The following is a 14,683-nucleotide window of genomic DNA, read 5'->3' as shown; positions in this document are numbered from 1 at the left end:
TTGGATTCTTTGGAAGCACAGTGTCAGAATCTGAAAGAGCCCTTTAAGCTGGCAAATGCTGTGCTAATTTGTTGAAGGTCCCGAGACTTAACCTTCCCTCTATACACAATGGTGATCATAGCAGCTAACATTTATTGAGTGTTTTCTGTGTGTCTGGCATTACCCTAAGTGCTTCAAATAAATTATCTCATTTAGTCTTCTCCATTGTGGACCAAAAACAAAACAAAACAAAAACAACAAAAAAACTGTTGCCTGCCATTCCAGTAAACAATGAATGTTTCCCTCCATCAAGCCATCAGGCACTGCAGCCACCCCAGTGGCACTCCCTGAGGGGAATTCAGGCTGCAGAAAAACAGGATACTGGCCCTAGTTAGTTAAGGTGCACCTCAAAGGAATAAATTCAATGAGCCCAGACTCTTGCATCTTCCCATACATAGAAAAGCACTAAAATCATTAACTTGAGATGTCTGGTTTTTGTGATTAGCAGTAATCTTTTGATGCTCGACTACATTTTTGTTTGTTTTTTTTAGCAAAAACTCCTAAATATCCTGGCTCCTCCCTTACCTCTTTGGAACAGTTCCTCAGAACTATCTGAGAGGCTGATTCCCAGGCTATAGTGCTAAGTAAGGTCTTCAGATAAAGCTTTTAGGTTACGCGTTTTCAGTCAACTCTGCGAAACTCTGCGAAACGAACTTGCTCAGTGCACACAGCTGTTAAGTAGCAGAGCCAGTGTTTAAAAGCAGCTCCAGCAAGTCCTTATCCACCCCCAAGGGGTCCTCAGGCTTGAGCTTGGTAATTGGAATCATCTGGAAGGGCTTGTGGACCACAGACTGCTGGTCTCCAATCCCAGAGTTTTTGATTCGCTAGGGCTAGGGTGGGTTTTGAGAACATGCGTGTCTAACAAGTTCCCGAGTGATGCTGATGCGGCAGGTTCCACTTGGAGACCGTCTTCTCTCCGTCTCACTCACAGTTTACACCTTTAAAATCCATATGGACAGGCCAATGAGCAGTACTGAAATAAAATCAATCATTCAAAAACTCCCAACAAACAAAGTCCAGGACCGTTTTAACATTTGGAATTCTGTTCTCTCAAGACTGTTTAGAGAGAAAAAGTGCTGGCTCCTCAACTCTCCCCATTCTTTGCTGTTCCCCCCAAAAAGCACAGAAATTTTTTATTTTAAGGATTATATTACTATTTACTGTTAGAAACAGAAGAGAGATAAAACATCCTTAAATTTAGGAAAGTTACAGTGTCCTGGACTCTGGAGCCTGTCTCCATTTTGAGACAGTAACTACAAACGCTGTTGGACACCTGTCTGTTTTTATTTCTGAGCATGTGGTTCACAAACTTCCATCTTCTTTCTAACTCCCAAAAGTAAAGGACAGCTTTCCTCCTTCCTACGTGAAAGCTTACTTTCCCAGTAAACAGAGGGCAGAGAGGCAATTAAAGCAAACCAATGGGTAATCTTTGCCTTAGCAAGCAATTTACATTTTGAGGATCCTTGTCAGATACACACCTTGGAGAGGAGGGACTGAGAGCTACTTGGACAAGGCGAGCTTGTGGGGGGATTACAACACCATCCCCCAGCCTACTGTGCCTTGTTCTCCCAGGTCCTGGGGGACGGTGATTTCAAGGCCTGGGAAACATGCCTGGTACAAGGATGGAGAGTCCCTGGCCCGGAGATTAGAACCACATTCCAGGCATCCCAAGTTAGAATGCTTAAAGAAAACATATTTTAAAGACAATGTCACTCGTATTTCTATAGCATACACAATTAGGTATTTCAGGTGCAATCTGATTAGCTGCTCTGTTCTAGGAACCCTGAAATCTCACCTAGACTGGTTTCTATGGAAATGCATGATGCAAGCTCCAAACAGGAGACTTGCAAACATCTGGAGCATAGTGTCTTTGCAAGACATCGACACTATTTCTAAAACAGCCAGACAGAGCATTCCAAGTGGAAACCAGTTATCAGTTCCTAAACGGTGTCCCATGCAATGCGAGCAGGACTGCCTTTTCAATGGAAGCATGAGTCCCTTTCAGAAAAATGTAATAGAACTGTCTCACAAGCGAAAGAGAATGCTGGGAAAGCAAGTTCATCTGAGACAGCCTCTGTTGCTATTTTGGTGTTTGTTTTAGTGAGCTCAAAGTCCATACCAGTGATGCCTCTGACCACATTCTTATTTCAAACCTTTTGGCCCCTGTAGATTCTATTTCAAATTTTGACAGCTAGAAACCTGTTAGCATTGCAGTTCCCAGAATTTGGGTAGCCCTAGCTCTAGCTAGTTCCAAACACTGATGGGCTTTTTTCCCCAACTATTTTTTTAAAATGTTTCTTGAGAGATTCAATTTCTCCCTGTTTGAAGTATGAGGTTGAATTCTTTTTAAAATCTCATAAGGATCACATAGGATCCTTAGTAGGATCATTCTTCTCACTACTTCCTGATATAAGATAGCTGTCAAAAATGTAGTGCAGAGATTAAAAGTTATTGCCTAATTAAGTGTGTGCATAGAAGAAAAGATCCAATGGATCTTACACGGATTTATTAATGGAGGTTACCTTGAGCAAAGGGGGAGGTGAAATTTTCTATTTGTATTTCTTCTACTTTCTACCTTAATAAGTAAAATGATGACCAAAGCAACATTTTTACATATTTCTATAGTTTGAATCATTTTTAACAAAGGACTTGTTACTTTTATGAAAAGGGGGAAAAAAAGGAAAGAAAACAATAAAAATACTTTAAAATATATCACCTTATTTAAAAGATAGATTTTTCTGTTTAAGTAGAAATATTATGTAGGTTTCCAGAGTTACTCACCAGACTCTCCAGCAGGATATCCAGGGACAACACTCTTGGAAAGCAAGGAAGCAAGAGTGAGAAGCATGTGTCAGAAGGAGAGACTCCAGGCTGGCTGAGAACCCTGCATGGTATTTGCATCCCCTGGTGGACTACCAGAGCCTCTTGAATGCTTCCCAATATCTGCTCTGGATTCCCAAAGTTATAGCTATTTTGAAGTGCACAACAATCAATATCATGTAATATAAATGGTAAGTATGGTAATAATTCCTCTTCAGTGAGCTGAAACTAGACTTCCAAAGCTTGAGTCTCATTACTCACTTCCAGCATCTCATTCCTTATCTCTTAGAATTGCAGTGTATAACTCCCAGGTTGAATAATATAAGTCTATCTTCATCACAGGAAATGAAATTTGCCATTACAGGTTCCTTCCTTTCATTTTTTCTTTATTATAGAGAGTATCTTTTTAATTTTTTTCTACATTATCAGTTGAGTTGTTATTGTTAGTGATAGACCAGAAATCTTTTTGAAAGGTGTTATATTTCATCAACCACTAGATGTTTTCTTTAAAAAAAGTGATGCAGATAATTTCCTTTAACTATGTTCCTCGACTTTCTTGTGAGGATCAAATATGATCACATTTGTTCAAGTATTTTGTAAATTGTCAAGTATTCTGGCAACATAAAGCATGATTATTTTTAGTCCTGTGTGTGTATCCCAGTCGTAGAAAACCCTTTAACACTGCCAAAAGTAAAATATCTTTCCATTTATGCCAGTATTATCACTTTGCCAGTATTTCATATTCAGCCCCATATTTCACTCACGTTTACTGAGATCCATGATATCAACCACTAGTGTCATTAGTGCTTATTATGTGTATTGTGTTTATTTTTATTAATTATCCCCTCTTATTCTGATGTATTAAAGATCATAAACTACAAAATGACTAAAAAAACAGGTTCTATCACATGTATGATAAAAGAGTGACTACATGAACTAGAACAAGAAAACTTTCTTGACTAAATACTGTGTTTAGATAGATTGTAGTTTCATTCATTCAGCAAGTATTAACTGAGCACCTGTTATGGTCTTGGCCCTGGCTTTACTGTGGTGAAGTCAAGAGGCACAGCTTTTGGTTTTTTGGAGCATATAGTTCCACGGCCCTCAATTTTCTAAGTAAGTAAGAATTTCATCAAGGCATTTTTTTGTTTCAACCTTTGTGGTTGATAGTCTTTCTACCTATATTTCTTCTACTTTCTGCCTTGAAAAGTAAAATATGGACAGAAGCAACATTTTTATTTCTTGCTTTTGAAATCTACACTGCTCAAGGTCACCCCTCTGAATATTAACTATTATTGCACACGTGGATATAGAGAGCCTAGGAGATGGGTCAGCACTTGTACTGAATCTGGACTGTGGGATCTTGGAATTCAGAGCGGGGCATGCAAGTAAGTGGCTAGTTCCCAGAAGTAGGCTCAGCAACTGAGACCCCAACAAATGACTCAGAAGCAAGTAGGCTTATTCTGGGGGACAAAGCACATGCCTAAGGGGTCACTGCAAGAGAGGTCTTCACTTCAGGTGGTCTAGTTGTGAGATGAAGTGGGAGGATTTCTAAATCATGAACATGACATCATGAGATCCAGGGCAGGGGAGAGAGTTCAGAACTTCAGGCAGGAAGGCTGGCATTACCAAGAGATTTGTTCACGGATAATAGGTCCTGACCTTGGGCAGAACTGAAGACCCAGAGATGGAAACTGGTCACTGCAAGGCACAATCCCAGTTAAAATAGCAAGGGCACTTGGGGCTTCCCTGGTGGCGCAGTGGTTGAGAATCTGCCTGCTAATGCAGGGGACACGGGTTCGAGCCCTGGTCTGGGAAGATCCCACATGCCGCGGAGCAACTAGGCCCGTGAGCCACAACTACTGAGCCTGCGCGTCTGGAGCCTGTGGTCCACAACAAGAGAGGCCGCGATAGTGAGAGGCCCGCGCACCGCTATGAAGAGTGGCCCCTGCTTGCCACAACTAGAGAAAGCCCTCGCACAGAAACGAAGACCCAACACGGCCAAAAATAAATAAATTAATTAATTAATTAAAAAAAAAATAGCAAGGGCACCAAAAAAGAGACTACGGTCAGGAGCCCAGTTATCAGATCCGGAGCACTGAGAGTCAGCAGGACTCTGTGCTGAGTCAGCAAGATGAGGTGAGAGGCCCAAGGTCCATAAATAGAGCCTGATCAGGTCTTCAGCCCTACAGGCATGGAGGGCTGGAGGAGAGGGAGGGAAGCAGACAGGAGCCCTGCTTTGTGCGACTTGTTCATTTGCACGAGGGCCCCCGTCTGGGGGCACAGATGGGGCTGGACTCCAGCCTGCAGTCCGCTCACCAGGACTCGTGCCCCAGTGCAGAGCTGCAAATGCCCCCAGGAAGGGGCACTTTTTCTCATTCACAAAAAGGTATCACATGGGTCAGTACTGGCTTTGGAAACATACTTGGAAACTTGATTTTCAGAAGCTAGAAGCCAATTTAAAATATTCCAGCTGATGGGAATATATCTCTTACCCTAAGTGTATTCAGGCAGAAAAAAAAATCTTGAGAAAGATTTCAAAGTATCCAGGACTACAGTCTCATAAACAATTGTATGGCTAAAGAAATGCTAAAACGCATATAGATTCAAAGTGCCTTTGGAATTCAGAGAATAAGTCAGAAAAATGTTACTTCCAAAGAGTGCTAGCATGCTCAAACTACTTGACTTTACACAATTTGAAAAAGTATACACGTGGCCTTTGGACAACTTTTTATAATTTTGACTCACCAACTATTGCGCTCTGTGTTTAAAAGAAGTGTCTATGGTTACTTCTCACTGGGCCATACACTTTCACTTTAGTGACATATTTTACTGAGATTTGATCCTTTTGATTTACTTTTTCATATAAAAATAATAACCTCTTAGAATGGTATTATATAGCATGATAAAATATTTCACTATATAGTAAATTACATGCAATTTAAAAGAGAGTATTTTATTTAGGTCAGCTGTACAGGGCCCAATGCCCTTTTAGAAACATTCAGAGCATTTGATGGATTCATTGCTGAGTGAACTATAAATAAATACAACCTCAAATTCCAGACAATGAAAATGTGCTAGGGGATACATCAAAGCTACCACCATTAATGACTCCTCTTTCAAGGTGAGAGAAAGAGCCTGGACAAGTTGTCTGGAAGCCAGGGTCAAGTTCCCAGCCCTACCAGGCATGGGGGATGATTGTCTCCACATCTCTTAATAGGGGTTTCATTGTCCTGCTCCGTAAAATGAGTGGAGTGAATAGATCAGCACTCTTCAAAATATGTTTCATGGCATGTCAGTTCCAGAGCTGTTAGGTGCTACCTGGAAAAAAAGGTGGGGGGGGGGTGTGTGTTCAAAGAAGTTTGGCAAACAAGATATAACAGGTTGCTTTGCTGTAGGGCTTCCCAGAGTCTTCAAGAGGAGGACACAGTAAGCAATGATTCTGCAGGGAATCTGAGCATGGAACCCTTTGTTTAGGAGCATAGTGTATACTTTATAGTTTGAGAAATTCCGAACTAGCTGCTCACTAGGATTGTTTCTACCATCCGTCCCCTCCCCCCCAACTCTATGATGCTAGCTAAGTTTGGAGAAATGAGGCTATTTCATTTAGGGGGCAGAGAGCAATGCCTACCCTTCTTACAGCTCAAGGTCAGATCTAAAATTTAATGTCTCCACCCAGCAGTTAGTCTGAACCCAAAGGGGGGCTGGATTAGTGAAGACCAGATTTCACTCAGGGGTCGAAGTTCTAATTCTACTTGAGCCAAAAATAACATCTCACTTTCCCATGTCAAATTTAGAGCTATTCTCCACATTCTAAGAGAGAAGAAAGAGAGCTATTTATTGGGGGGTATAGGGGGGGAAGCCAAAAGGGTCATGAATAATCTACTCATTCCAATCAACTAGGAAGAAAAATGCAGTCACCAAAGCACATTCTGAATTGGTAGAGTTGAGAAACCAAAATAGACTGACTTACAGTAGAATTAGATTTACTATTTCAAGCCCTGCTATATATTTATCCTTATTTGGTTGCTTTTAACAGAGTTGCATGACTATGGAAATAGGAGTGACCTTAAGAGGTCACGTAGCAGATCATCTTGTATCCAGGAAGGATTTCACTCAGATTCTCCTAATTACAGATTCAGCAGCAGGTCCATCTTGACTCCTGATTGTAAGGTAACCAGTTAGCTTAGGCACATTCTTCTACATTATACATAATTTCTCTAAAAGGAATGCCGTGTGCTGGGGTTATGAGTGTAGCACATACTGGAGAAACCCAGTGGTGTGCTGTATGCTGATCACAGCCTCAGCTTCCGGGGAAAATGGCCATAGGAGTTCCACTTGCAGAGGCTTCTATGCTTCATGTCACATGATCACGTGACCCAGTTGCCCTGGCCAAAGCAAATCGGACCAGGATCACCACCAGACCCAAAGACTGTCATCTGTAGGTCAGCAACTCTGCCAAATAGGAGCCCCATTTATAGGGATGATGACAGGGATGGAGGGAAATCTTAACCATGTCATCTAAGAAGAAATAGTTCAGACAAAGTGTTAAAGGAGGAAGTAGAATCTCCCAGAAACACAGGGAGAAGGTAGACTAGGTAGATTTCGTCACGATAAATAAGAGCCTCTGACGATTTGAAATGTCCCCCAGGTGGAATTAGGAACCTTGAATTATACTGTTTCCTATCCCTAGGACTTTCTGAACAGAAGCCGGATTAATATCTGATGGAGACGAGCTAGAAGAAATTCCTGCCCTCGTGACAGGTTAGAACTTCCCAGAAGGCTTATGTCACAGGACATGGGCCAACTCAGCTCTGCCATCTCTGAAACTTGGTTTTGTCGGCAGAGCAAGAACCGATTGATCCCTCAGGGAAGAATCACATTAATCAGGCTCATAAGTCTGAATGCCAGTTTAATACTAGGTAATGAGAAACATGGTAAGAACCATGACAGGCAGCCAGATAACCATCAGGAGGTGAAGTGTGACACCCCCCTTTCTCAGGCTCTGGCAGATCAAGGACACAAATAACAAGTAAGGAAAACTTTTAGAATGAATTGAGGGTTCAGTAGGGTGGCTGGCTGTAAAATCAATCTTATAAAAATCTTTAGCTTTCCTGTATATTAGCTATAACTGATTAAAGTACAAAACAGAGAAAAAAGATCCTACTATGTGTTGATCACAAAACTTTACTGACGCATGAGAGAAGACTTGATTATACCATGTCTCTGGTTTAGAAAACTTACCTGTACAAGTTGTCGATTCTTCTCAATTTATAAATTTAATTAATGTATTTACTGTTGAAATCCAAATAGGATCATTTAAAAAACTTGACAAGATGATTCAAAATTCATCTGAATAATAAACATTCAAAAAAGGTCAAGAAATTTTTGAAAAAGCAATACCATGAGGGGGGACTTGCCCTGAAATGATAAAATGCATGGTAAATTACATTAATTAAAGTACTAACCATAACAGGAATAGCTAACTAGATCCGTGGAACAGAATAGAAGTGTATCTAATAGCTTAGTAAACAATTAAGATATTTCAAATCAGTGGGGAAAGTCCAAAAATGGTTTTGGGACAACTGGCTGGTTATCTGGAAAAAAAGTTTAATTTCTATCTCATGTTACAATGAAACCATAAAAGTAATGAAAGAAAATATAGATGACTATCTACTGGAATACATCCTTGAGCTGGAGAAGAACTTTCTAAGCATGAAACCAAAGAAATAGATATAGACCAATTTGACTATATACATCTTAAAACTGCTCTATAGTAGACAGTGCAAATTTCTCACTTAATCCCATCTACCTTTCACCCTTGCCTGCCCCTCACTTGCTGCTGGGAGTAGCCATGTAACCAGTTCTGTCCAATGGGCATAAGTAAGAGTCAGCTGGTATTGTCTCTTCCTCCTCTGCCTAGAACAGAGACCTGATGGCTAGTGCTGCAGCAGCCATTTAGTGACCTTAACATGACACGCAGGAGGAGGCCAAGAGAGGGCAGAGATGTGAGCCCTCACACTGTCAACTCTTTGAACCAGTTCCAACAACTTCCTCTCTATGAGGTGCTTGTTATGTGAAATAATAAGTCCTCTTTGTTTAAGCCAGTGGAGTTGGTTTCTCTGCTACTTAAAATTCATTCCTAACAGAGTCTGAGCTTAAGGCAAAATACCATATTTCAATAAAAGGCAAATAACAAACTGGGGAAAATATTTGCAAAATATGTCATAAAAGTTAATATCCCTACTGATGCAAAGAGCTCTATAATAAATAAGAGATAGATGAATGAAAAATGGAAAAGAATATGAATAGGAACATTAAAAAGTTCAAATGTCTAATAAGTTCGTGAAAAAATTTCAGCTTCACTAGTACTCAGAAAAATATAAGTTAAAATAATAACCTAATGATTTATCACCTATAAAAATTGTCAAACACTGGAACACTTATGATATTTTCTGGAAAGCAATCTGGCAAAATATATCAAATGTCTTGGAATGTCCATGCTCTTTGGGAATCTGTGCAGAGAAATGGTTAAAGAGGTCCAAAGGTTTGCTACAAGGATGTCTCCTGCGGTTCTGTTGGTAATTGCAAAATGATGCAAATGGCAGAAATGTGCAATAATACAGCTCTGGTTAAGTAAATTTATAGGATTGCCCACCTTAAAAAATGTATCCATTAACCTGCTGTAGTAGAGGTATATTTGTTGACACACAAAGATGTTCCTTATTCATCATTAAGTGAAGAGTAAGTTGCAAAGCACTTTAGTAAGGATGAAAGATTTCTATTTTTGTCAATATGTATGTTTGTGTATTTATGTGTGTGAAAAACAGCATGGAAGAAAATGTATCGAGACACTAACATTATCTCTGGGCTTGGCCCACATTTTCTGATTATTTCTGTAATAAACGTGTATTGCTTTTGAAATAAGAAAATCATTACTGTAAGAATATTCCTTGGTGAGCACAGAGTTGAAACACAGGGAATTAGGATTGATTATTTAATAGTATCTGGCCAAGATAAGCTGAGGTGTTTGTCTCATTATAAGGCTACCAGAACATTTTGAGTTATTCAAGCTTGTTCCTCTGCAAGATAATTCGTTGGACACAGCTGATGTCTGTGTCTGTGATTCTCCTTCGGCTGGCCTCTTCTGACAGACATATGTTTGCTTTAGATCGTTTAATGTTTTCAGGCCAGCTAAGGCCAACCCTTACAGTTCTAAGGGCCCTTCTGCTTTTAAGGTAACTGCATTTCTCTGTTCTGATCCAGTCCAAGTGATTTAAAGTTGAACTTTCTGAAAGTAATATGATTTCCAAGGTTCTGGGGGGAGATGAGGGTATGCCTCATTGTTGCTCCTAAATATTGGCTGAGGGGTAGGTGTTGGATTCCTATAGAAAGATAATTAGGACTCTGCCTTACAGTGGGAAAGCAAATGAGGGATCACAAAATGGTCTTTTGATAACTCGAGTCTGTGAACTCCTGTGCTGACATCTAATTTCCCATTTAGCGTATTTCTTAATACCTCAAGCCATGAGCAAAGACTGTATTTCCTTTACTGTATTTCTCAATCTCATTTCCAAGCAATACTAAAAATGACTATTTCCCTTAAGGCAATTATCATCATGACCTTGCATGTGCCAGCTGGAAATTCTCCAGAATTTCTTTTTTAATGATGGAAAATATGTTATTAAACTAACAGCATGACTGATAGGGAAGTAGGTTGCATGGGAAAATATTGAAATTTATTATAATTACATCTATAAACCAGGGTCCCAGAAGGACATAGAAAACCTCAGGTGGTTCAACAGAAGATTCCTTAATGAAGGGACTCTACAGAGGAGTGGGCAGGGTTAAGAGAGGTCAAGGCACCAGAAATGAAAACAGTGAGAAGCTGTTATAGACCCTGGCCTGAAGGGAAATGGGGGGCCCGGCGAGATTTGGACTCAGGCAGGAGGTGCTCACCCTGGCAGAAGGAGTGTCATGGAGAGATGTTGCCACTTGCTGAGCCAGGCACCAAAGCATGAAGGGAACAGGGAAAAACTGCCCTGCTTCCTGCAGCCAGTGTCCTCCAGTGCCTCCCACTGCCAAATCCTATCAGAAACCAGCCAAAAGGGACCCCACGAGAGCTCTTCAGAGCATGGAGAAAGGCAGGAAGGGTGAGGAATGGATCTGGGGGCACAAGCGGAGAATGACTATCTCCCTCCCTGAAGGGATGTTTTGTTCTTTGAAAGGAGATAACACCTCAAGGACAACTTTGGCAATGCTTAGCTATGCATACTCAAGTTTCATCTAAGTATGTTTTCAGAAATGTATCATTTTCAAGAGATACTAAAAAAAAATCAAGCCCACCGGAGTCTCAGAGAAATACACTGCTATGGACTGAATGTTTGTGTGCCCCACAAATTCATAGGTTGGAACCCTAACCTCCCAGTGTGATGCTATTTGGAGGGGAGGCCTTTGGGAGGTAATTAGGTTTGGACAAGATCATGAGAACAGGACCCTCATGATGGGACTACTGTCCTTGAAAGGAGAGTAAGAAACCAAAGCTTGCTCTCTCTCTCCACCATGTGAGGACAGTGAGAGGGTGGCTGTCTGCAAGCCAGGAAGCGAGCCCGCATCAGAACCCGACCATGCTGGCACCTTGATCTCAGACTTCCAAGTCCCCAGAACTATGAGAAGTAAATTACTGTTGTTAAGCCATGGTATTCTATCACAGCAGCCGGAGCTGACTAAGACACATACCTAAAATTAAAAATGCATCTATTGAAGACAGTAGTAGCTATCGTTTATCAAGCACATGTTCGGTGCCACGCACTGCCATGTGCTTTACCTGAACGAGCGCATTTAATCCCCGCACCATTTGACACAGGAGGAAACTGTTGTCCAAGGAATTCTTCCTGTCTTGCTCCAGATCACATAGCCAGCCAGAGTGGAAGCTTCTATCCCTGGAGGGCAGACTGCTGGAACTGGTGCAGTGCTGCCAAAAAACAGTGCGCCCCACCGTGCTAATGCCCAGGCTACAGGGGCGGGTGTTGGGGTCCTCAGCCACAGGAGGGCTGTGTGGATTTGAGAGACCACTGAGGCACCCAGTGGTTTGCTTATTATCATCTGGTTTCTCTCTCTGGGGTGACAGTAGGAACATGGTGGGTCTTGTCCATCACTATCTCCATGCTCCCTGGCACACAAGCAAATACATGACTGGCACCTGATTGAACTCATGTTTGTAACTTACATTCTTTCGCCCAGTCACCTCGTGCTCCCTCTCATCATCGGGAAGCCTAGCTAAATGTCTTTACATCAGTGGTTTGGAGGTGCAGTTGAACACAGAGAAAGGTTGTCACTTCTGGTCTGGATTACTAAGGTTAGTAGCCCACTAGATGGCTCTGCCAGGGCGCTGTGTAGCAGGGCCAGCGTCATTAGCATGACGGCAGAGCCAGATGGAGGCATGACACATGCAGAACCAACCAGATGTCATTTAAATGTCTGTAAGAGTTGTGGCCTGGCCATAAGGAAGATCAAAAGAATTCAAATTCCAGCATGCAGTGAGGGGTTAGAGAAGGTTAACTGAAACCTTAATGGGCAATGCAGGTTTCCATCACACCCCATCAGGCAGTAATGCTGAAAGAAGATTTGGAAGATTAGGTCATGCTTCCACTTGAACCCAGGCAGCCAGGGCTTCAAGACTAACACTCTCTGAAAGGTGAGGACTTGAAGTCCCTTGGTGTCCGACTACAAAAGCTCACTGGTCCACCAGGGCTGCAGGTAGGATTGTCTGGGGCAAATGCAGGCTCTGACAAATGCAGGCTCCTCTGGGATACGCTGCCTGGCCAATAAGTGATTCCAACACCTTGAGAAGACAACCCAGGTTTTGGGGGATGATGAAATCGTTCCTTCAATGGGTGAGCTATATTTCTAGTCCTAGGAAAGTTTAGAATTAGGCATGGAGTTGTTTAAGTAAATCAAACCATCATATTCATACTTTTGTGTAGTTCAGGAATACATTTGAAATCATTGAGGAACTCTGGGTGTGCTTGGATTTCACTGTTTGTCATGAAGGAATTGGATGTATTAGCACAAAGACAGACTAGCCTTGTGATTTCAATTTTAAATGTGTAATTAAGTAATTGATTTTAGACTTGTGATTTAAATTAAGTACAAAAATTTGATTACATTTATAAACAGTATTGGAATGTTTAAGTGAACTGAGAATCACAGTATTTATAGGTCTAATTTATTAGATTGATTACAGTTGTTTAAGTATTTGGAAAGGCTTTACTGCTTAGGATAGGCATTTGAAGTAGTTCAAAAGAAAACTGAACACATTAAATTTATAACTGCAGTTTTACATATTTGAGGGAATTTAATTAACCAAGATGTAAATGGGAGTGATTTTTTAAAGGAGTTTTAGTCTGTGTAATTGATATAATTGGTCATTAATGAAAGAAAAAGTGAAATTAATTATTCTTGTTTTACTAGATGTATAAGTGGACTAAGAGTTGTAATTTGAACTTGGAGGTGCAAGGAAAACTCGGTTTGAAAATCTGGCATGGCTTCCTCCTTTCCAATTCCCTAACATCTTTGCCCAAGAGGCTCAGGGGTCCCTGTGGCTTTATGAAATCAGTGGAGGGGCTGCCCATGAGGTCTTGGTGACAGGCAGTGAGATGTGCCACCAACTCTCTAGAAGGGATCAGGGACTTACACTGCTTACAAGGTCAAAAGGAGATCTGGCTCTGCCTCTGGGGCAGGTGAACTCAAGAAAGACACACATACTCTTTCTAAAAAGAAATATCCTCAGAGACAGGGGCCAGCATTGGATAAAACCAGACTATGCCTGAGAGAGCCCAAGATACATCACCCTCACCCACAAACTTGCCCCCTTTACGCTTTTGCCTAGGTCAGAACTCTGGCCCTAGAGTAATATTAGCTATTACTATTTGTCTAGACACCATCACCGCTTAACTCTGCCTTCAGTTCATATGGTAGCTGGTCTAAAGGAATTATAATTTGTATTTTAAAGACAATGAGCATTACTCAGCTTCTTTTTTTTTTTTTTTTTTTCATTACTCAGCTTTTAATAATGCACAGATCTGGGGCCTGACAGGACATAACAGAAGGTACACTCATCTGGCTGGCAGTAATTAGAAACGGAGTGACACATTTTGAGCCAAGGAATTAAACAGCCCCCAAAGGGAAGAGTCAGTACTGTAAGAATGACACACCAGTTATATCTCAGTTATCTACTGGAATCTCCAGCTACACTCACACCTGGATAAATAAACTACAAGCAGCATGTCCAAACATGCACCACAAGTCAGGACAAGTATGACATCAATGTGGTAGGTACCCAGTAAGAACCTGTGACGTGCTTGGACACAAGGGGTTACATCTGGTGTCTCAGAGCTGGTTATGATGAAGCAAGCACAATGCCCTCCACGTAGTGATTTTAGTTAAGTTGAGCAAAGATAAAACCTAAATTATGTGGATTCCAATTAAATGGGACAGGGACTGAGTAAAAGATGTTTTCCCCCATGGACAGTATAATTTATTTTAGACCCCAAATTGGCGTGGTATAATTGATACGCATCTGAACAGACTTTCCAAAACACACTCATATCCTTTAGAAGCACCACCTTGCTATAACTGATATGAAATATGTCTGTAATTTTCGAAGGCAATCTAAGGATTTCCAATGGTTATCTTAATTTAAAAAAAAATGTACTCGACAGTAAAAAAAAAAAAAATCTTTTAGTAAGACCATCTTTTTCATCTACCAATTAGATGCACTTTCCTGGAGTGGGAAGTGAGATGGGGGCCATCTTTCCCGTGT

This window comes from Eubalaena glacialis, chromosome 12 (genome assembly GCF_028564815.1).
Source record: "Eubalaena glacialis isolate mEubGla1 chromosome 12, mEubGla1.1.hap2.+ XY, whole genome shotgun sequence".
Lineage (NCBI taxonomy): Eukaryota > Metazoa > Chordata > Mammalia > Artiodactyla > Balaenidae > Eubalaena > Eubalaena glacialis.
The sequence above is the reverse complement of the archived record's forward strand: the minus strand, read 5'-3'. Positions refer to the sequence as shown.